Source organism: Staurois parvus, unplaced genomic scaffold, assembly GCF_062004578.1.
Source record: "Staurois parvus isolate SC_StPar_1 unplaced genomic scaffold, SC_StPar_1.0 ptg000499l, whole genome shotgun sequence".
NCBI lineage: Eukaryota > Metazoa > Chordata > Amphibia > Anura > Ranidae > Staurois > Staurois parvus.
The window spans coordinates 338,534-354,386 of record NW_028318295.1 but is presented as its reverse complement, the minus strand read 5'-3'; the positions used below and the strand labels follow the sequence as shown (position 1 = coordinate 354,386).

Genomic DNA, 15,853 nt, shown 5'->3' with positions numbered 1-15,853 from the left:
AGAAACGTTACTTAGGGCCACAGAATTGTTACTTAGGGACAGACACAGAATTGTTATTGAGGGACACAGAATTGTTACTTAGGGCCACAGAAACGTTACTTAGGGCAACAGAATCGTTACTTAGGGCCACAGAAATGTTACTTAGGGCCACAGAAACGTTACTTAGGGCCACAGAATTGTTACTCAGGGACAGACACAGAATTGTTACTGAGGGATACAGAATTGTTACTGAGGGACACAGAACCGTTACTTAGGGCCACAGAAACGTTACTTAGGGCCACAGAATTGTTACTTAGGAACAGACACAGAATTGTTACTGAGGGACACAGATTTGTTACTGAGGGCCACAGAAACGTTACTTAGGGCCACAGAAACGTTACTTAGGGCCACAGAATCGTTACTTAGGGCCACAGAACCGTTACTTAGGGCCACAGAAACTTTACTTAGGGCCACAGAATTGTTACTTAGGGACACAGAATTGTTACTCAGGGACAGACACAGAATTGTTACTGAGGGATACAGAATTGTTACTGAGGGACACAGAAACGTTACTTAGGGCCACAGAAACGTTACTTAGGGCCACAGAAACGTTACTTAGGGCTACAGAAACGTTACTTAGGGCCACAGAATCGTTACTTAGGGCCACAGAAACGTTACTTAGGGCCACAGAAACGTTACTTAGGGCCACAGAATTGTTACTTAGGGACAGACACAGAATTGTTACTGAGGGACACAGATTTGTTACTGAGGGCCACAGAACCGTTACTTAGGGCCACAGTTACATAGGGACACAGAATTGTTACTCAGGGACAGACACAGAATTGTTACTCAGGGACACAGAATTGTTACTCAGGGACACAGAATTTTTACTGAGGGACACAGAATTGTTACTGAGGGACACAGAATTGTTACTCAGGGACACAGAATTGTTACTCAGGGACACAGAATTGTTACTGAGGGACACAGAATTGTTACTCAGGGACACAGAATTGTTACTCAGGGAAAGACACAGAATTGTTACTCAGGGACAGACACAGAATTGTTACTGAGGGACACAGAATTGTTACTGAGGGCCACAGAACTGTTACTTAGGGCCAGAGAAACATTACTCAGGGACACAGAATTGTTACTCAGGGACAGACACAGAATTGTTACTCAGGGACAGACACAGAATTGTTACTGAGGGACACAGAATTGTTACTGAGGGACACAGAATTGTTACTGAGGGCCACAGAACTGTTACTTAGGGCCACAGAAACGTTACTCAGGGACACAGAATTGTTACTCAGGGACAGACACAGAATTGTTACTCAGGGACACAGAATCGTTTAATTAAAGAGTATGTCAGACAACATGCAGAGGAGTGGCAGAGGAGGCAATGTTTTAGGAGCGAGCAGACGTGGCAGCAGAGGAAGGGGTCGAGGCAGCACTATTCGCAGCCAGAGGCCAGTGCTCCCGGTGTCATCCAGCGGTCGTGTCTCCACCGACAACCCTGCCGTCATCGATTGGTTGGCTCGGTCGTCTTCCTCTTCCCAGGTCACCTCTGACACCTACAGCCAACGGTCGGTGGGTACGTCAGACACAACCGTTAGTTGGCATGGCCCGGGAGCAAGCCCACTGAAATCACGTGTCCTCTACCTGCCCCTGTCCTTTGGTGTTCCCTCACCAAGCGAAGTATCGCATGCTGTGGGCTCAGCCCCACTGTACAGTGAGGAAGAGCTAACAGAGGGCGGTCAGGAACGGGGGGAGACATCCGCCTCTTCAGCAGCCAGGCGAAGAAGTAGTGGCGAGGAGAGTGGCTCGGTAGCCGGTCTAGAGACAGGTCTGTCTCCTGACCCACATGCAGCCGAGGGGGCTAGTAGTGAGGCAGAGACCCTAATTGATGATGATGAGGCTGATCGCACTTGGCAGCCTCGTCGTCATCAGGCTATTGCTTCCGCATCATCAGGAGAAGAGGGTGGCAGCTTGGCAGCGAGCAAAACAGTCGGTGGGTTACCCAGGAGGCAGCAGGGTCGCAGCAGTGTCAGTGGAGGCAAACGGCCACGGAGTACAGCACCAGCTCCACTGCAGCCTACCACCACGGCCAGTAGTGGTGCCGGTGTGCACGGAGGAAGCAGCAGTCAGCCAGTGAGGAGTATCGGGGGCAAAGTTTCCTACTCGGCGGTGTGGCAATTTTTTGTCAAGCCGTCCGAGGAAGTAAACGTAGCCGTATGTCGACTATGTGGCCAGAAAGTCAAGCGTGGCCAGGGGGCCCATGTTGGGACTACAGCGTTGCGGCAGCATATGCAGCGTCGCCATTTGGTGGCCTGGGAAAACCGTGATAAAGATACGGCGGTTCTGCCCGCCCAAGCCCCCGCTCCATCACCCGCTCCGTTACTTGCTTCGTCACCCGACGTCAATCGCCCTCTATCAGCCAGTCAAGGCTCCAACACCTCTGCTGAGGGGAGTTGTCGCTCGTTGTCATCTTCCGCTCGTTCAGATGCTCTTTCTCCTGCTACTCCTCTTCACGGATTCCGTCAGCAGTCTTTCTTGGAATCCGTTTCCAAGAGACAACAGTTTGCGAGTACGCACCCGACGGTGCAAAAGCTGAACGTCCTCCTGTCCAAGTTGCTGGTGCTGCAGTCCCTCCCTTTCCAAGTGGTGGACTCAGCACCTTTCCGAGAAATGATGGCTTGTGCCGCGCCGCGGTGGAGAGTGCCAAGCCGTCATTTCTTCGCCAAAAAGGCAGTGCCAGCCCTGCATTCACATGTAGAAGAGATGGTGGGCCAGTCTTTGAGCATGTCGGTCTCTGCCAAAGTGCACGGCAGCGCCGACGTGTGGAGCTGTAACTACGGTCAGGGACAGTACATGTCATTTACGGCCCACTGGGTGAACGTGGTGCCGTCACAGCCGCACCAGCAACTTGGACAGGTCACGCCGCTTTTGCCTCCACGTTTGCACGTCCTTGGTCCACAAAAGATGTCCGCCTCTACCACCTCTTCTTCCTTCGTGTCCTCAGCCGCCACCCCCGTGCCAAGTCCCATTACCCGACCGGCATATCACATGTGCAGGGCGCAACGGTGTCACGCTGTGCTGCACCTGGTATGCCTTGGCGAACGTAGTCACACAGGGGAGGAACTTCTCAGTGTAATGAACAGAGAAATCGACAGATGGCTGTCTCCGCGCAAACTGAAAATCAGAACCATGTTGACCGACAACGGAAAGAACATGGTGTCTGCTTTGCGTCAAGGAAGGTTGTGCCATGCGCCATGCATGGCTCACGTGTTCAATCTGGTTGTCAAGCGGTTCCTAAAATCCACCATCCCACTGCAAGACATCCTTAAAATGTCATGTAAACTTTGCATGCATTTCAGCCATTCCTACACCGCAAAGCACACCCTCCTTGAGCTGCAGCGGCAGAACGGAATTCCACAGCATCGCCTGATCTGCGACGTTGCAACAAGGTGGAATTCAACCCTACATATGTTAGACCGCCTTTACGAACAGCGAAAGGCCATCACCGATTTCCTGATGTTACAAGCGGATAAAGGTACTCCTCTGTGTAACTTCGATGTCAGCCATTGGCAGCTCATGCGTGACACCTGCCGCTTGCTCAGGCCCTTTGAGGAGGCCACGCTATTCGTGAGTCGGCAGGACTATGGGATGAACGACGTCATTCTTTTGTTGCACGTCCTGGAACAAATGCTGTTAACAATGGCTGGTCAGGGTGCGGTAGACGTGGCGCACAGATCTCAACGCCACATGACCCCTGTGGGGGCAGGACAGGAAGAAGAAGAGGAGGTAGAGGAGGACATTTGTGCTCAGGAATTATTGAGTGAAATGGGTGGTTTTTCCACTCAGCGGACAGGAGTGGAGGAGCAGGAGCATCTGGTAGAGGAGGAGGAGGAGGAGACAGAGGACCCAGACGCACCGTGGCAGTATGCTGTGGAGATGGAGGCAGGGAGTCCCTCGCATTCCTTGGCACAAATGGCCCATAGCATGCTCGGTTGCTTGCGTAGCGACAGCCAAATAATAACCATCAGACAGAGGGATGACTTTTGGCTGTCCACCTTGTTGGACCCTCGCTACCGTTCAAAAATGGTGGCCTTTTTCACACCTGCTGAGAGGGAGGCCAAAATAACGTACTATAAAAACCACCTATGTAGTCAGTTGGTCTCTGCCTTTGTGCGCCAACGTCCATCCTCAGACACTGTGGGCCCTGTGCGCTCGCGTTCCGCTGCCATGGCAGCAGGGGAGGGGTGGGGTGGTAGGAGCAGTGGTAGCTCCACCAGCAGCGGCTGCCTCAGTCTGCAGTCGATGATGAGTAGCTTTCTTCACCAGCGCAGTGAGGAAACTACTAACCAGCCGCAGCAGCAGCAGCATCAGGTGGACCTGGAGCAGGACCTCAAACAACAGGCTTGGGCCTATTTGGAAAGCACCCTGCCAACCGAGGTAGACAATCCCCTTGACTACTGGGCAACGAAACTTGACCTTTGGCCCCAACTAGCTGAATTTGCCCTTGAAAGGCTGTCATGCCCGGCCAGTAGCGTGGCATCGGAGCGCGTGTTTAGTGCGGCAGGAGGTATTGTAACTCCGCGGAGGACACGACTGTCCACCCAAAGTGTGGAGAGACTCACGTTTGTGAAAATGAATCAGGCGTGGATTAGTCTGGATTTCAAACCACCAGTTCCTGACACAACTGACTAAATCCGCCATGAATCATGCCCCAAACATGGGCAACTTTCAGGTCTCCTCACACTGCTGGTGTGTTCCATTTTTTGTCATAGGGTGCTGGCAGATTACGGGCCTCCCATAGCTGCTGCCAGGCCCCTAATCTGCCATGGGCCCCTATACCGCCTCCTCATGCTGCTGCGAAGTCCAGAGTCTCTCATGGGTCCCTGTACGGCCTCCCATTGCTGCTGTCTCCATCGCCACACTCTGCCATGTGCCACTTTCAGGTCTCCTCACACACTGCTGGTGTGTTCAATTTTTTGACATAGGGTGCTGGCAGATTACGGGCCTCACATAGCTGCTGCCAGGCCCCTAATCTGCCATGGGCCCCTATACCGCCTCCTCATGCTGCTGCCAAGTCCAGAGTGTGTCATGGGTCCCTGTACGGCCTCCCATTGCTGCTGTCTCCATCGCCACACTCTTCCATGTGCCACTTTCAGGTCTCCTCACACTGCTGGTGTGTTCAATTTTTTGACATAGGGTGCTGGCAGATTACGGGCCTCACATAGCTGCTGCCAGGCCCCTAATCTGCCATGGGCCCCTATACCGCCTCCTCATGCTGCTGCCAAGTCCAGAGTCTCTCATGGGTCCCTGTACGGCCTCCCATTGCTGCTGTCTCCATCGCCACACTCTGCCATGTGCCACTTTCAGGTCTCCTCACACACTGCTGGTGTGTTCAATTTTTTGACATAGGGTGCTGGCAGATTACGGGCCTCCCATAGCTGCTGCCAGGCCCCTAATCTGCCATGGGCCCCTGTACCGCCTCCTCATGCTGCTGCCAGGTCCACAGTGTCTCATACCATGTGCCACTTTCAGGTCTCCTCACACTGCTGGTGTGTTCAATTTTTTGACATAGGGTGCTGGCAGATTACGGGCCTCACATAGCTGCTGCCAGGCCCCTAATCTGCCATGGGCCCCTATACCGCCTCCTCATGCTGCTGCCAAGTCCAGAGTCTGTCATGGGTCCCTGTACGGCCTCCCATTGCTGCTGTCTCCATCGCCACACTCTGCCATGTGCCACTTTCAGGTCTCTTCCCACACTGCTGGTGTGTTCAATTTTTTGACATAGGGTGCTGGCAGATTACGGGCCTCCCATAGCTGCTGCCAGGCCCCTAATCTGCCATGGGCCCCTATACCACCTCCTCATGCTGCTGCCAAGTCCAGAGTCTGTCATGGGTCCCTGTACGGCCTCCCATTGCTGCTGTCTCCATCGCCACACTCTGCCATGTGCCACTTTCAGGTCTCCTCACACACTGCTGGTGTGTTCAATTTTTTGACATAGGGTGCTGGCAGATTACGGGCCTCCCATAGCTGCTGCCAGGCCCCTAATCTGCCATGGGCCCCTATACCGCCTCCTCATGCTGCTGCAAAGTCCAGAGTCTCTCATGGGTCCCTGTACGGCCTCCCATTGCTGCTGTCTCCATCGCCACACTCTGCCATGTGCCACTTTCAGGTCTTCTCACACACTGCTGGTGTGTTCAATTTTTTGACATAGGGTGCTGGCAGATTACGGGCCTCCCATAGCTGCTGCCAGGCCCCTAATCTGCCATGGGCCCCTGTACCGCCTCCTCATGCTGCTGCCAGGTCCACAGTGTCTCATGCCATGTGCCACTTTCAGGTCTCCTCACACTGCTGGTGTGTTCAATTTTTTGACATAGGGTGCTGGCAGATTACGGGCCTCCCATAGCTGCTGCCAGGCCCCTAATCTGCCATGGGCCCCTGTACCGCCTCCTCATGCTGCTGCCAGGTCCACAGTGTCTCATGCCATGTGCCACTTTCAGGTCTCCTCACACTGCTGGTGTGTTCAATTTTTTGACATAGGGTGCTGGCAGATTACGGGCCTCACATAGCTGCTGCCAGGCCCCTAATCTGCCATGGGCCCCTATACCGCCTCCTCATGCTGCTGCCAAGTCCAGAGTCTCTCATGGGTCCCTGTACGGCCTCCCATTGCTGCTGTCTCCATCGCCACACTCTGCCATGTGCCACTTTCAGGTCTCCTCACACACTGCTGGTGTGTTCAATTTTTTGACATAGGGTGCTGGCAGATTACGGGCCTCCCATAGCTGCTGCCAGGCCCCTAATCTGCCATGGGCCCCTGTACCGCCTCCTCATGCTGCTGCCAGGTCCACAGTGTCTCATACCATGTGCCACTTTCAGGTCTCCTCACACTGCTGGTGTGTTCAATTTTTTGACATAGGGTGCTGGCAGATTACGGGCCTCACATAGCTGCTGCCAGGCCCCTAATCTGCCATGGGCCCCTATACCGCCTCCTCATGCTGCTGCCAAGTCCAGAGTCTGTCATGGGTCCCTGTACGGCCTCCCATTGCTGCTGTCTCCATCGCCACACTCTGCCATGTGCCACTTTCAGGTCTCTTCCCACACTGCTGGTGTGTTCAATTTTTTGACATAGGGTGCTGGCAGATTACGGGCCTCCCATAGCTGCTGCCAGGCCCCTAATCTGCCATGGGCCCCTATACCACCTCCTCATGCTGCTGCCAAGTCCAGAGTCTGTCATGGGTCCCTGTACGGCCTCCCATTGCTGCTGTCTCCATCGCCACACTCTGACATGTGCCACTTTCAGGTCTCCTCACACACTGCTGGTGTGTTCAATTTTTTGACATAGGATGCTGGCAGATTACGGGCCTCCCATAGCTGCTGCCAGGCCCCTAATCTGCCATGGGCCCCTATACCGCCTCCTCATGCTGCTGCAAAGTCCAGAGTCTCTCATGGGTCCCTGTACGGCCTCCCATTGCTGCTGTCTCCATCGCCACACTCTGCCATGTGCCACTTTCAGGTCTTCTCACACACTGCTGGTGTGTTCAATTTTTTGACATAGGGTGCTGGCAGATTACGGGCCTCCCATAGCTGCTGCCAGGCCCCTAATCTGCCATGGGCCCCTGTACCGCCTCCTCATGCTGCTGCCAGGTCCACAGTGTCTCATGCCATGTGCCACTTTCAGGTCTCCTCACACTGCTGGTGTGTTCAATTTTTTGACATAGGGTGCTGGCAGATTACGGGCCTCCCATAGCTGCTGCCAGGCCCCTAATCTGCCATGGGCCCCTGTACCGCCTCCTCATGCTGCTGCCAGGTCCACAGTGTCTCATGCCATGTGCCACTTTCAGGTCTCCTCACACTGCTGGTGTGTTCAATTTTTTGACATAGGGTGCTGGCAGATTACGGGCCTCACATAGCTGCTGCCAGGCCCCTAATCTGCCATGGGCCCCTATACCGCCTCCTCATGCTGCTGCCAAGTCCAGAGTCTGTCATGGGTCCCTGTACGGCCTCCCATTGCTGCTGTCTCCATCGCCACACTCTGCCATGTGCCACTTTCAGGTCTCCTCACACACTGCTAGTGTGTTCAATTTTTTGACATAGGGTGCTGGCAGATTACGGGCCTCCCATAGCTGCTGCCAGGCCCCTAATCTGCCATGGGCCCCTGTACCGCCTCCTCACGCTGCTGCCAGCTCCACAGTGTCTCATGCCATGTGCCACTTTCAGGTCTCCTCACACTGCTGGTGTGTTCAATTTTTTGACATAGGGTGCTGGCAGATTACGGGCCTCCCATAGCTGCTGCCAGGCCCCTAATCTGCCATGGGCCCCTATACCGCCTCCTCATGCTTCTGCCAAGTCCAGAGTCTCTCATGGGTCCCTGTACGGCCTCCCATTGCTGCTGTCTCCATCGCCACACTCTGCCATGTGCCACTTTCAGGTCTCCTCACACACTGCTGGTGTGTTCAATTTTTTGACATAGGGTGCTGGCAGATTACGGGCCTCCCATAGCTGCTGCCAGGCCCCTAATTTGCCATGGGCCCCTGTACCGCCTCCTCATGCTGCTGCCAGGTCCACAGTGTCTCATACCATGTGCCACTTTCAGGTCTCCTCACACACTGCTGGTGTGTTCAATTTTTTGACATAGGGTGCTGGCAGATTACGGGCCTCCCATAGCTGCTGCCAGGCCCCTAATCTGCCATGGGCCCCTGTACCGCCTCCTCATGCTGCTGCCAGGTCCACAGTGTCTCATGCCATGTGCCACTTTCAGGTCTCCTCACACTGCTGGTGTGTTCAATTTTTTGACATAGGGTGCTGGCAGATTACGGGCCTCCCATAGCTGCTGCCAGGCCCCTAATCTGCCATGGGCCCCTATACCGCCTCCTCATGCTGCTGCCAAGTCCAGAGTCTCTCATGGGTCCCTGTACGGCCTCCCATTGCTGCTGTCTCCATCGCCACACTCTGCCATGTGCCACTTTCAGGTCTCCTCACACACTGCTGGTGTTTTCAATTTTTTGACATAGGGTGCTGGCAGATTACGGGCCTCCCATAGCTGCTGCCAGGCCCCTAATCTGCCATGGGCCCCTGTACCGCCTCCTCATGCTGCTGCCAGGTCCACAGTGTCTCATGCCATGTGCCACTTTCAGGTCTCCTCACACTGCTGGTGTGTTCAATTTTTTGACATAGGGTGCTAGCAGATTACGGGCCTCCCATAGCTGCTGCCAGGCCCCTAATCTGCCATGGGCCCCTATACCGCCTCCTCATGCTGCTGCCAAGTCCAGAGTCTGTCATGGGTCCCTGTACGGCCTCCCATTGCTGCTGTCTCCATCGCCACACTCTGCCATGTGCCACTTTCAGGTCTCCTCACACACTGCTGGTGTGTTCAATTTTTTGACATAGGGTGCTGGCAGATTACGGGCCTCCCATAGCTGCTGCCAGACCCCTAATCTGCCATGGGCCCCTATACCACCTCCTCATGCTGCTGCGAAGTCCAGAGTCTCTCATGGGTCCCTGTACGACCTCCCATTGCTGCTGTCTCCATCGCCACACTCTGCCATGTGCCACTTTCAGGTCTCCTCACACACTGCTGGTGTGTTCAATTTTTTGACATAGGGTGCTGGCAGATTACGGGCCTCCCATAGCTGCTGCCAGGCCCCTAATTTGCCATGGGCCCCTGTACCGCCTCCTCATGCTGCTGCCAGGTCCACAGTGTCTCATACCATGTGCCACTTTCAGGTCTCCTCACACACTGCTGGTGTGTTCAATTTTTTGACATAGGGTGCTGGCAGATTACGGGCCTCCCATAGCTGCTGCCAGGCCCCTAATCTGCCATGGGCCCCTGTACCGCCTCCTCATGCTGCTGCCAGGTCCACAGTGTCTCATGCCATGTGCCACTTTCAGGTCTCCTCACACTGCTGGTGTGTTCAATTTTTTGACATAGGGTGCTGGCAGATTACGGGCCTCCCATAGCTGCTGCCAGGCCCCTAATCTGCCATGGGCCCCTATACCGCCTCCTCATGCTGCTGCCAAGTCCAGAGTCTCTCATGGGTCCCTGTACGGCCTCCCATTGCTGCTGTCTCCATCGCCACACTCTGCCATGTGCCACTTTCAGGTCTCCTCACACACTGCTGGTGTTTTCAATTTTTTGACATAGGGTGCTGGCAGATTACGGGCCTCCCATAGCTGCTGCCAGGCCCCTAATCTGCCATGGGCCCCTGTACCGCCTCCTCATGCTGCTGCCAGGTCCACAGTGTCTCATGCCATGTGCCACTTTCAGGTCTCCTCACACTGCTGGTGTGTTCAATTTTTTGACATAGGGTGCTAGCAGATTACGGGCCTCCCATAGCTGCTGCCAGGCCCCTAATCTGCCATGGGCCCCTATACCGCCTCCTCATGCTGCTGCCAAGTCCAGAGTCTGTCATGGGTCCCTGTACGGCCTCCCATTGCTGCTGTCTCCATCGCCACACTCTGCCATGTGCCACTTTCAGGTCTCCTCACACACTGCTGGTGTGTTCAATTTTTTGACATAGGGTGCTGGCAGATTACGGGCCTCCCATAGCTGCTGCCAGACCCCTAATCTGCCATGGGCCCCTATACCACCTCCTCATGCTGCTGCGAAGTCCAGAGTCTCTCATGGGTCCCTGTACGACCTCCCATTGCTGCTGTCTCCATCGCCACACTCTGCCATGTGCCACTTTCAGGTCTCCTCACACACTGCTGGTGTGTTCAATTTTTTGACATAGGGTGCTGGCAGATTACGGGCCTCCCATAGCTGCTGCCAGGCCCCTAATCTGCCATGGGCCCCTGTACCGCCTCCTCATGCTGCTGCCAGGTCCACAGTGTCTCATGCCATGTGCCACTTTCAGGTCTCCTCACACTGCTGGTGTGTTCAATTTTTTGACATAGGGTGCTGGCAGATTACGGGCCTCCCATAGCTGCTGCCAGGCCCCTAATCTGCCATGGGCCCCTATACCGCCTCCTCATGCTGCTGCCAAGTCCAGAGTCTGTCATGGGTCCCTGTACGGCCTCCCATTGCTGCTGTCTCCATCGCCACACTCTGCCATGTGCCACTTTCAGGTCTCCTCACACACTGCTGGTGTGTTCCATTTTTTGTCATAGGGTGCTGGCAGATTACAGGCCTCCCATTGCTGCTGCCAGGCCCGTAATCTGCCATGGGCCCCTGTACCGCCTCTTCATGCTGCTGCCAGGTCCAGAGTGTGTCATGGGTCCCTGTACGGCCTCCCATTGCTGCTGTCTCCATCGTCACACCCTGCCATGTGCCACTTTCAGATCTCCTCACACTGCTGGTGTGTTACATTTTTTGTCATAGGGTGCTGGCAGATTACGGGCCTCCCATTGCTGCTGCCAGGCACGTAATCTGCCATGGGCCCCCGTACCGACTCCTCATGCTGTGACGTTGCAACAAGGTGGAATTCAACCCTACACATGTTAGACCGCCTTTACGAACAGCAAAAGGCCATCACAGATTTCCTGATGTTAAAAGCGGATAAAGGTACTCCCTGTGTAACTTAGATGTCAGCCATTGGCAGCTCATGCGTGACACCTGCACTTGCTCAGGCCCTTTAAGGAGGCCACGCTATTCGTGAGTCGGCAGGACTATGGGATGAACGACGTCATTCCTCTGTTGCACGTCCTGGAACAAATGCTGTTAACAATGGCTGGTCAGGGTGCGGTAGACGTGGCGCACAGATCTCAACGCCACATGACCCCTGTGGGGGCAGGACAGGAAGAAGAGGAGGAGGTAGAGGAGGACATTGGTGCTCAGGAATTATTGAGTGAAATGGGTGGTTTTTCCACTCAGCGGACAGGAGTGGAGGAGCAGGAGCATCTGGTAGAGGAGGAGGAAGAGGAGACAGAGGACCCAGACGCACCGTGGCAGTATGCTGTGGAGATGGAGGCAGGGAGTCCCTCGCATTCCTTGGCACAAATGGCCCATAGCATGCTCGGTTGCTTGCGTAGCGACAGCCGAATAATAACCATCAGACAGAGGGATGACTTTTGGCTGTCCACCTTGTTGGACCCTCGCTACCGTTCAAAAATGGTGGCCTTTTTCACACCTGCTGAGAGGGAGGCCAAAATAACGTACTATAAAAACCACCTATGTAGTCAGCTGGTCTCTGCCTGTCTGCGCCAACGTCCATCCTCAGACACTGTGGGCCCTGTGCGCTCGCGTTCCGCTGCCATGGCAGCAGGGGAGGGGTGGGGTGGTAGGAGCAGTGGCAGCTCCACCAGCAGCAGCTGCCTCAGTCTGCAGTCGATGATGAGTAGCTTTCTTCATCAGTGCAGTGAGGAAACTACTAACCAGCTGCAGCAGCAGCAGCAGCAGCATCAGGTGGACCTGGAGCAGGACCTCAAACAACAGGCTTAGGCCTACTTGGACAGCACCCTGCCAACCGAGGTAGACAATCCCCTTGACTACTGGGCAACGAAACTTGACCTTTGGCCCCAACTAGCTGAATTTGCCCTTGAAAGGCTGTCATGCCCGGCCAGTAGCGTGGCATCGGAGCGCGTGTTTAGTGCGGCAGGAGGTATTGCAACTCCGCGGAGGACATGACTGTCCACCCAAAGTGTGGAGATACTCACGTTTGTGAAAATGAATCAGGCGTGGATTAGTCTGGATTTCAAACCACCAGTTCCTGACACAACTGACTAAATCCGCCATGAATCATGCCCCAAACATGTGCCACTTTCAGGTCTCCTCACACTGCTGGTGTGTTCCATTTTTTGACATAGGGTGCTGGAAGATTACGGGCCTCACATAGCTGCTGCCAGGCCCCTAATCTGCCATGGGCCCCTATACCGCCTCCTCATGCTGCTGCCAAGTCCAGAGTCTCTCATGGGTCCCTGTACGGCCTCCCATTGCTGCTGTCTCCATCGCCACACTCTGCCATGTGCCACTTTCAGGTCTCCTCACACTGCTGGTGTGTTCCATTTTTTGTCATAGGGTGCTGGCAGATTACGGGCCTCCCATAGCTGCTGCCAGGCCCCTAATCTGCCATGGGCCCCTATACCGCCTCCTCATGCTGCTGCCAGGTCCAGAGTCTCTCATGGGTCCCTGTACGGCCTCCCATTGCTGCTGTCTTCATCGCCACACTCTGCCATGTGCCACTTTCAGGTCTCCTCACACTGCTGGTGTGTTCCATTTTTTGTCATAGGGTGCTGACAGATTACGGGCCTCCCATAGCTGCTGCCAGGCCCCTAATCTGCCATGGGCCCCCGTACCGACTCCTCATGCTGCTGCCAGGCCCGTAATCTGTCATGGGCCCCTGTACCGCCTCCTCATGCTGCTGCCAGGTCCAGAGTGTGTCATGGGTCCCTGTACGGCCTCCCATTGCTGCTGTCTCCATCGCCACACTCTGCCATGTGCCACTTTCAGGTCTCCTCACACTGCTGGTGGTTTCCATTTTTGTCATAGGGTGCTATATGGCCTCCCATTGCTGCTGCCTCCACCGCCACACTGTGGCTCCACACTCTGGTTTTGGCCCCGTGACTGCCCAAATGAGTGAAGTGTGCGGTGATTCTAAGATCGACGGCACTCATCTGCATGTCATACTGACTGTCAGTATTATTTCTCTTCCCCAGCAGACTCCAAGGGCATTTAAATTAAAGGTACAGTGTTCTGCACTAATATAAAGGCTCTCTGAAGCCTAGAAACACCCTTTTATAAGTTAAATTCGCAGCGAATATATTCGACTCGAATCAAAATTTTTCCACGAATTCGCCGAATCAGTCGAATCAAATTTTTGAATACTTCGCTCATCTCTAATTACCACCACGCATGTCATGATCATGCGTTTTTCATTAGTATTTACACTTTAATTTACTCGTTCACTTTGAGATTATCATTGTTATCATTGATGTTTATTACATATTATATGCATAACACATTTATCCTATACATGCATTTATAAGACAAGAATTGTTTTTTCCGTTTAATTCTAGCGCTGCATCAATATTTATTTTTTCCTCTGCTAAATATAAACAAATCACCAGAGCCTGCTTAGTCTTCAGGGAGTTTAGATCGATTATAACTAAGCCACTCTTTTTGATTTTAATGGCTTCCTAATGGCTGGAATAGTAGTGACTTATAAGCATAGGGGTTTGTTTACTGAACCTGGGAAGTGCAAAATCTGGTGCATCTGGGCATGGTAGCCAATCAGCTTCTAACTTCAGCTTGTTCAACTAAGCTTTGACTAAAAAAAAAAATGGAAGTTACGAAGGTAACATGTATACTTTACAATGTATCTTGTAATTTATTGCATCACATTATAATATAAATATGGAAAAAAAGTATAATTTGATTAAAAGTTTTCTCAATTTCATGGACAAATTAATTTTCATATTGTGATTTTGCATATATTGGTTACAGTGAGCTATTTCTATACAGGGCTGCACCAGATTTTCCATTCTCCAGTTTTAGTAAATAAACTCCATAGTGTCATTTTTGGTCCAGCATTCAAAAACAGGTCTAGATATATGACAAGGAACTATAGAGCAGTCAGCCTAACATCAATAGTTTGCAAAGTGTTTGAGAGAATGCTAAGGGACTCCATTGAAGAATTTGTTATGGAAAACGGTGTGACAATTAATATGGATTTATGAAAGTCTGCCGTTGTCATAGAAATCTGTAAACATACTATGAGGAAGTTAACAGTAGTTTATATCAGAAAAAGCAGTAGTCATATTTTATTATTATTATTTACCCCAGAAAGGAGATGCTTCAGAGGAAATATGATCACTATCTACAAATTAATAAATGGTGACTGTAAAGTTGACAACAACGTCTTTAAACCTAGGTCTGTGATGCGAACATGTTGTCACAATTTAAGGCTAGAGAAAGGAAGGTTTAAAATGAAATTTGTGAGAGGGATTTTTTTATAAGTAAGAGCAGTAAAAATGTGGAATTCTCTTCACCATATAGTGGTATTAGCTGAGAATATAGACAGATTCAAATATTTTCTAGATGTCTTACTCGATGAGCACAACATACAGGGATATGTACACTCTTAGAAAATAAAACAACACACACACAGGTTGGACTGGGTGAACCTGTGTCTTTTCCCAAACGTATCCACTATGTAAACTATGTAACTATGAGTCTGAATGGTATTCTGATCTATATAGAGGATTTAGCTGTGTTTTCAAAGACTATCTTGCATACTAACTGCTGTGTTGGTGCACCAATATGGGCTGAACTTTAAACCCAAAAAAATGCCATGAATTCAAATGAGACATTCACTTCCTATGTCACCGAGGCTTACTTTTCAATTCTGAGAACATAAAACCATACAGGAATGGAGGCTAAGAACTAAAAATAATATGCAGGAGCTGGGGATGTACTCTCACAGGTACAAGGAAGCCAGTACTGGGTCATCGCCTACCCCAATCAAAGCCTACATATGAACCCTACAGACTACAGCTCATTCAAACTGCAGCTGTTGACCTTGGTGCGGGCAGTCACTGAATGATTAGCTGAGTACCTAACAAGGTCAGATAAAGTTGATACTCCAGAGCAACACTAAACAGCCAATGTGGCGAAGTTTGAATTCTCCCTGCATTATCACCCTGGAAAGAGTAACAAAATGGCACACATCATACCGTGATATCCACTAGCCTTGCCTTGCTGATATGTGGATGAAGAACCTGAAGAGATAGAAATTCTTGGCTTGACTGGAAGAAGTCCTTAGAGTAGGCCTTAAGTGAACCTCATCTATGTGCTGGAAGAGTATAGCTGGGAAAATACACAGAGGTAGGATCCATCAGTTTCAATAAAGTTACAGTAGTGGCCCAGTCCCAGAGAAAGACCAAAGTTATTACCTGAAGCCAACAAACTGATGAGTAAGGGATCAGGGGC

General features: G+C 52.3%; 1 long non-coding RNA gene across 9 annotated transcripts in view; it reads right to left on the bottom strand.

Annotated features, from left to right (window-relative positions):
- Positions 1-15,853, bottom strand: part of LOC149452046 (uncharacterized) — a 129,005-nt gene that overhangs the window by 71,002 nt on the left and 42,150 nt on the right. For 8 of the 9 annotated variants that reach the window (XR_016314937.1, XR_016314939.1, XR_016314938.1 and 5 more), the window contains exon 6: positions 15,598-15,730. The exons of the other annotated variant lie outside the window; for it this stretch is intronic. This is a non-coding gene — a long non-coding RNA (uncharacterized LOC149452046). The remainder of the gene's footprint in view (positions 1-15,597; positions 15,731-15,853) is intronic. 9 annotated transcript variants of the gene reach the window in all.